The 7,346-nt window shown below is 38.3% G+C and overlaps 1 long non-coding RNA gene across 1 annotated transcript; it reads left to right on the top strand.

Moving 5' to 3' along the window:
- The first annotated feature begins 2,551 nt into the window (after nucleotides 1–2,551).
- Nucleotides 2,552–5,084, top strand: LOC123969171. The gene is made up of 4 exons (XR_006824654.1): nucleotides 2,552–3,251; nucleotides 3,700–3,735; nucleotides 3,943–4,197; nucleotides 4,312–5,084. It is a non-coding gene; the product is annotated as an uncharacterized LOC123969171 (long non-coding RNA).
- Nucleotides 5,085–7,346: the final 2,262 nt, after the last annotated feature.

Raw genomic sequence — 7,346 nt, 5'->3', positions numbered from 1 at the left:
GTGAAATAATTTTCCATTCACAAAATCTGCCTTCATGTTTCCCTAGGCTGCAGTGATGGGGATCCTTGTAAGTCCTTAAAACTTTAAGTACACTAATGGTGGAGTCCGGTTGTTTTTGATACGTCTACTTCATGTACTCTCTACCTGCTGTTTGATGGAAGTCGTTTTTTTATAGCCAGAGTGGGTAAATGGCTTGCAAACGCTACCAGTACATCAAAGTTCTCTGAGAGTAGGAACCATCTCACAGATGTCATGGTAAATTGTACGTTTGCAGGCAGATTTTTTTATGCTTGGATTGCTCCAAACCAAACAACAAAGACGACCTATAACTGCAAAGTGCAATAGTAATAGCTTTTTAAGGATTGTTGAATTTTGTTTACTTAAAAATGGGAAATATACCTACAACTGTTCTCGTAAAGTACATAAGTCTCACTGTGTATTTATGCTGATTTCCATGTCTGGAGAAAGAAGTTAGAAGTTTTCCATGATGCAATTGCTCGTCTGAAGACAGCGCTGAGGGATTAATTACACTGAAGACTATTGATGAGTTCAAATTTGAGATTTTACTCGACTTTATAATGGTCAGCCCAGCAGATACCATCAGGCAAATTGTTGCTTGTTGTGGGTTTCAAAAGGATGTGGGAAGTCTAGCTTTTCATGCACACGCCGATATGCTCACAAAGAGACATTTACTCGAGTTAATGCATTTATTATTCATTTTGTGTGAATAAGCTATGGGTTCTCTCCTTCCTTCTGGCCACTTCCTTCTCCTTTCCACTATCTGAGTCACACACACATAGCAACTCTTTCATCTTGTCATAGAGACAGCAGTGGGAGCTGTCAGATCTCACACAGTGGGGTTACACAGCAGCAGGGGTTCACATCACATAACATCCCACACATACACGTGTAGACACACACACATTAACTTATTTTTTTGTACTATGATGTCTTCCCTTTTGTGTGGTGCTGTCAGAGACAATCACATCTTGAATACCCCAAACTGATCCATTCTGAACATCAACTATTTGGCATACTCTTCCTTTTCAAAAACCGTGCAGCTCAGCCAATGCAGCAGTGTTTCAAGTCTCATTCCCTGCCAACCATTAAACACTTACATGAGTGTCTCCATGGTTTCCAATCAATTCAATATTTTAATGTTCACACAGCGGGAGTTTGGTCACAGGCTATTACTTATCTATAAAGTACATTGCTGAAGAATATTGTACTTCATAATAAATAGCATTCTGTGAAAGTTGTGATGTAGAAAAAGGCTGCTTTTCACTTACATGATAAATAAAAATTAAAAAGATGTCCATTTCCTGCTGAGTGAAGCAATGAGAAAATGCAATGTTTTTGTTGTTTAACTTATTTTCCTGACCATCACAAGTCTAACACTTTGTACAACCTGTGGTTTTAGAATGCCTGCAATAAATAGCTTTAATTTGTAGCTGTGAATGTCCTTTATCCCGATAGCCATTAAGCTGTGGATGTTTTTTGTTATTCTTTTTCATGGCAGACATTTCGACATGTAATGCCTAACAGAAAAAGTGCAGGTGTAGTCAATAATATTAATTAAAGCTCCATTCCCAGTTTCAGGGCCCTGATGTTGTGTATGCCAACACACTGTCACAGGTCAATGGAAGGGAGGCATCATTAAAGTTATTGGATCCACCTGTGCCTTTTCTTATCTGCTGTGGCTTTTCCCTTTTTGATTGCTTTATTGAACCAGCAGCATTTGCAGACACGATGGCAGTCTACAACTTCAGCAGCAAAAAGACAAGAACATGTCTTGAGGATTTGTTTGTGCACTTATGTTGTCCCCAATTGATTATTGCAATTCTTTGTACTCTGGCATATGTGACTCATCCTTATCACACTTGTTGCTCGTACAGAATGAGGCTGCTGGATTGTTGACTAGTACCAGGAAGGGGGACCATATAATCTCCATACTGGCCTCTTCTCACTGGTCACCAGTCGAATCTAGAGTTGATTTTAAGGTACTATTAATTGTTTTTAAGGCGTTACATGGATTGGCTCTATCGTATATTTCAGATCTCCTTACCTTGTATGACTCTTCCATGCCCCTTAGATCATCAAACTAGTTTCTTTTAGCTGTTCCACAGTCTCTGATGAAAACAGAGTGATGGTGCCTTTTCAGTTGTGGCTCCATGACTATGGAATAAATGTGCGTTTATTATCTGGTCATCCCCCATGTTGAAGTCTTTCCTTTGGTGCTTGAGTCAGTTTAGGGACACTTAAGCTTAACTGTCTTTTTTTATTTTAATGTTTTGATTTATTGTTGTATGTTTTATTTTTAAAATCACATAACTTTGTACAGCACTTTGTTCAACATTGGTTGTTTTTAAATGTGCTTTACAAAAAAACTACTTACTTGATGTTATATATAAATCAAACAACACAAACAATTGAAAATAAAATAAATGGAAGAAAATGGTTTGACCAAAAACAAAAGCAAGTTAAAGTAGCCTATCATAATTAAGTTCTGGTGTCACACATATAAGAGATGAGAAAATTTTACATTTCATTTTGGAATGCTACCAAACAAGGCTGCACTCTACACCATTTGCAGTTGTGAATAAAGATCCTGGCCAAAAAAATTAAAAGGCCCCTTTTCACAAAACATTTTTGACACATTACAGAGAAGAGAAGCAGATAAATGATGGCTGAACTTATTATAGTTCTATGACAACGGGCTGTTTTTGAGAAATTCAGCATGAGCAATCCAAATTTACCATTTTGTAGTACCATAAAGTCAACAGAGGAGCTGAGCTCCAGAGGTTTTTTCTTTTTTTTAACATCCATGATGGGGAAAGCCTGCCTTCTACCTTGTTCAGGTAGTGAGCTCCAGGTGGTTGCTACACTCACGTGACATTTTACACCGGTTGTTTGAAGCAGCAGGGCGGTTTATTTAAGCTAACTAACTATGCTCTCTGTCCATTGCTGCCATCTGCTGCATTTCAAAATTGCAGTTACAAAAGAGTCCACTCCAGTAGCTTTTTTTCTTGGCTACGTGGAGGAATATTTATGAATAAATAAATAAATTCAACCGACTCTCATTAGCATTAGCTGGTCATTTTTAGCTTCGTCTGTTAGCAACAACTGGACAAGGCAGATTATTTCCTGTCACACCAGTTTGCTGCTCCCGACCACAATTCTTACCAAAGGACCAGACTTTTTCACCACTGTGCTAAGATGTCTTGGTTACTGCTCCGTTTCACCAGTCTAAGGTAATACATTGCTGTTTTATTTCAAAGATGCTGTTGGCAATTTATTGGCTCATGCTGGCTGCTAACTTCTGCTCTCATTCTGCTCCAATCTAGTAGCTATGTGCAATGTTTGTATTGTTGTTAGTTGTGAACATAGGTGTTATTTACGCTAGGGATATGTCCCCACCGCCTTTTAAAATGGCTGATGTTGTCCCCATCACTTTTTGAAAGCATTTGTAAAAAAAAAAATGTTTGCAAAAAGAAGTGTTGCAAAACAAATGAAAATGCTTTAGGAAAGGTTTATGTGCACAACAAGAATTTAATAAGAATTGCAATGCAATGTAAATATAGAAGATCTGCGTTGTCCAAATAATTTACCTAAGTTCCTGATTACTGCATTATATTGAAGTATAACTTTATATTTTGAATTGTCACCTCCCACATGAATTGTGTTTCCCTCCATATAAAGACAAGGTCTCCAGAATGCTCAAAACATATAGAACAGGTATTCACATCCTTATTTCCTCTATATAATTTGCATTTAGTTAAGCAGGTAGATTTGAACTCAAGGAATTTGGTAATTCACAGCTTGCGTTGTTAATAGTTCACTAGTAGTTAGTAGTTTGATAAACACAATTAACAGTTCATAATGAAGAAATTGTTATGGTTTTAATATGCATAAATATTGTTACTTATGTTTAACTGTGTCTAGGCCTGCTGCCACAAATGTTATGGATTGGTGGTTTTGGGATGTATCAAAACTCAAATCACAAGATGATTGTCTGAGGTGCAAAGTGGGATATTGGCCATTCGGCAGCTGGAGCTCAGTCCACCCATACTGCTGCAAACACCACTTCAGCATTTTATAAACCCCACCTCCACCTGGAGGCTCTTATTCCCCAGTGGAGGACTTTATCATTGTCACTCCCCAATCATCTCTGTGCTGAGCTTGTGCTTAGTGATTGAGGTCAGTCACTAGACTCACCAGATACACTCTGTATTACTCTCTATGCATTTAATAATACATCCGTTCAATTGATAATGTGGGTGGCTGAATGAACTTTCCTTTCCTTTTCTGCAGGACATCAGCGCATGACATTTCTCCAATACACATATTAGCTAGTTACGTTTTTGAGTTGAATCATGGCCTTCAGGCCCCTGTTGCTGTTGTGATCCATCTGGGTCTCTTTTGCAGGCTGTTGTTTTTGAATTTATATTGTTTTGTATTGAATGCTCTTTCCTATTGTTTTGTGTATGGTGTATTGTTCTGATGCAAACAAATTGCCTTTCTGGGACAAATAACACTAACTGTGAATTGAACTGAACTCAGTTAGAGTGAATGAATAAATGAATGAGTGTCAAGTAGAGGCCAATCTCAGACTACGCTATTTAAGGATTCTCAACAACAACCGTTGAGTGAATCTTTTTTATTCCTTTGCAGCATATTGTGGTTTTGAAGTTTATTTAAATATGGAATCTGGAACTTCCTTCTTGCACAGCGTTGCTCTCTTGATGCAATGAGGGATGACTGAAATGATGTTTCAACCGCATCAGAGATGGTGGAGTTGTTGAGAGAGGTTTTGTGAAAGCCTGCTGTTTATTTGAATCAAGCGCTGCAAAAGTAAAAATAGGACAGCTATTAAAGTCTGAAACTGATGTGCTAATGCTGTTGATTTCAATGTGTGACAAACTTGGTTTAAAAAAGCATAGCAGCCAATGTGTTGTTTTAACAGACTTTATTACCATTGTCAACAAGGACAAGTGTGACCTGACAAGCTGTTCAACATTTCTTAGTAGTAGAGTATGGAAACCATCTATAGCCACACAACATACCAGTTTCTCTCTTTACCAATCTCCTCCTTATTAATAAAGACATTGTTTTTACACATCCCAGGTTTGATGCTTAACTACATAGTCTCTCATTGTGGAGTAGTGCTTCATCCTGCAGTCTTATTGTTGTTGTATCTGGTGCTCACAGTAGGTAATGGTTAATTTATTTATCTATAGATGTATAAATTATATACATACAGTACTGTGCACACATTTTAGGCAGCTGTGGAAAATATGTTGTAAAGCTTTAAAAAAAATGGGTTAATAGATTATGTTTATCAGTTAACAAAATGCAAAGTGAAGGACAGAAGAAAAATCATAGAGACTCGGCAGGTAGGTTGGCCAAACATCTTGGAGAACAACCCTAGATTCTTCTGTGGATTTTAGGCAGCCTCAGCCTTCATGGAATCCCAGTCAGAGTTGATTATGTTGAGATCAGGGGTCATACCACCACTTCCAGGATTCCTTGTTCTAGGACTCCTTGTTCTTCTTTACGCTGAAGATGGTTATTAATGACTTTCGCTGTATTTTTGGGTTTGTCATGCTGCAGAATAAATTGGGGGGCCAATCAGATGCCTCCCTGATGGTACCACATGATGAATAAGTATCTTGAGAAAGAGAGAGGTCAGTATAACTTGAAAATATATAAAAAATGTGGAGACCAGAATTCACACTATTAACAGCAGGAAGAGGTGAGAATCAGTTTTTAGTTCAGTGTAATTTGACATTTCAGAATTATCACTTTGTCAGCTAATAGTTACCTGACTTTACATTTGAGAGTGGATGAAACATGAAACGAACATCTATGCAGAGAAACGTCTGAAATTCCTCAAAAAAGGGACCAGATAGTTTATGATAGAAAATGTCTGTTTTTGTCTACAGCTGGGCAAAGAATTCCCAAAGTGCTCAGCAAGGTAGTGAAGCTATATTTCCACTGACAGAAGCATTCAGATCTGTTACCTTTGACATCCTCCTATCTCGCTCTGTGTCAGTGAGACATGGAGCAGAAAGGGAAGTACAGGAGCAAAGTGAGATAAAGAATAGCAGACTAAAAAAATTAAGCAATGCATATACATTTTTTTTTTTTCTATTTCAAAAAAAATGCATTGAGGTAGTTGTTAATGTGCATTATGTGAAGGCAAATGGAAGACAATGAGTTAGAAGAGGCTTGCATTAAACTACAACCTAAAATTATCACACACTTTGGACACAGTCTGAAAAAAGTGAAGTATTGTCTTCAAAAAGATTTGAAGCGTTTGTCGCAGGGCTGCAGCACTCCATTAGATTACACAGGTGTTGCTGGTATAATGTATCCAACCCCTGTAGGTACTTGACACTGTGATTTGCAGCAGGTATTAAATTGTGTGAAAGCATGACTGCGAAACGCATCGGAGAGATGTATCTGGTGAATAGTTAATAACAGGAATGATCAAAGTGTGACAGAACAAGCACAGGTCCCATTCACAAAATGGCCACAGGGAGCCACGAGCAACAAAGCTAATGTGTGACAGTGAGAGGCAGGAGGATTGTCTTTTGATTGAGCTGTGCAGCATTAAAAAGACTCATGACTAGCTGATACTGTGCTGGTCAAAGTATACACTTCTTCATGTGGAGTGAAGGACATAAAACGGAACATGGAATATAGTTTTTGCATCTGAAGAGCCTCTTACTTTTTATTTTTGCCAGTGGCAGTCTATTTTTCTGTCACATGAATATTGTATATTTCTCTTCTGTCAACAAATTCCATGAAAAGACCAAAAACACCAATGTGTCTCCTTTCCTACCCTGTCTGTGGCTCTCAATCGTATTTCTTCCTGCTGAGAGAAATTGTTAAAAACAGGTCACAGATATAGGCCTACACGTTAATGAAAAAACAAAACAAAACGTGGCACTGTATACTCAAACATTATTCAATAGTGTATTTGCTGGGGACTATATTCAGAGCTCTAGCGTACCAGAACAGTCCATGTGGGAAGAAATCGCAGTGCCTATGTTCATCGTAATGAAGGAACAATTTATGTATTGCCAATTATGTATTTTTAATAGTTTCTGGACAACACTAAAAGCTGATGATACACAGAGCAACTTTTAGAGCAATGGTGCTGGGCAATGTTCCCGTCAATGGTAATGAGTAAAGATTACTACCGTAATCCCCTTCCCCCACCACTCCACCACTTGCCCCGCCCCAGCGCTATCCGTTCAAAACATGGTCGGACTTGCCTCCAGCAAGATTGGCCAGCAACATTGCTCAAAAAGTTGCCCCGTGTATCATCAGCTAAAAGGCCG

Source organism: Micropterus dolomieu, linkage group LG04 (assembly GCF_021292245.1).
Source record: "Micropterus dolomieu isolate WLL.071019.BEF.003 ecotype Adirondacks linkage group LG04, ASM2129224v1, whole genome shotgun sequence".
In the NCBI taxonomy this organism is placed as follows: domain Eukaryota; kingdom Metazoa; phylum Chordata; class Actinopteri; order Centrarchiformes; family Centrarchidae; genus Micropterus; species Micropterus dolomieu.
Note: the sequence above shows the minus strand (reverse complement) of the source record. Positions and strands in the feature narration are given on the sequence as shown.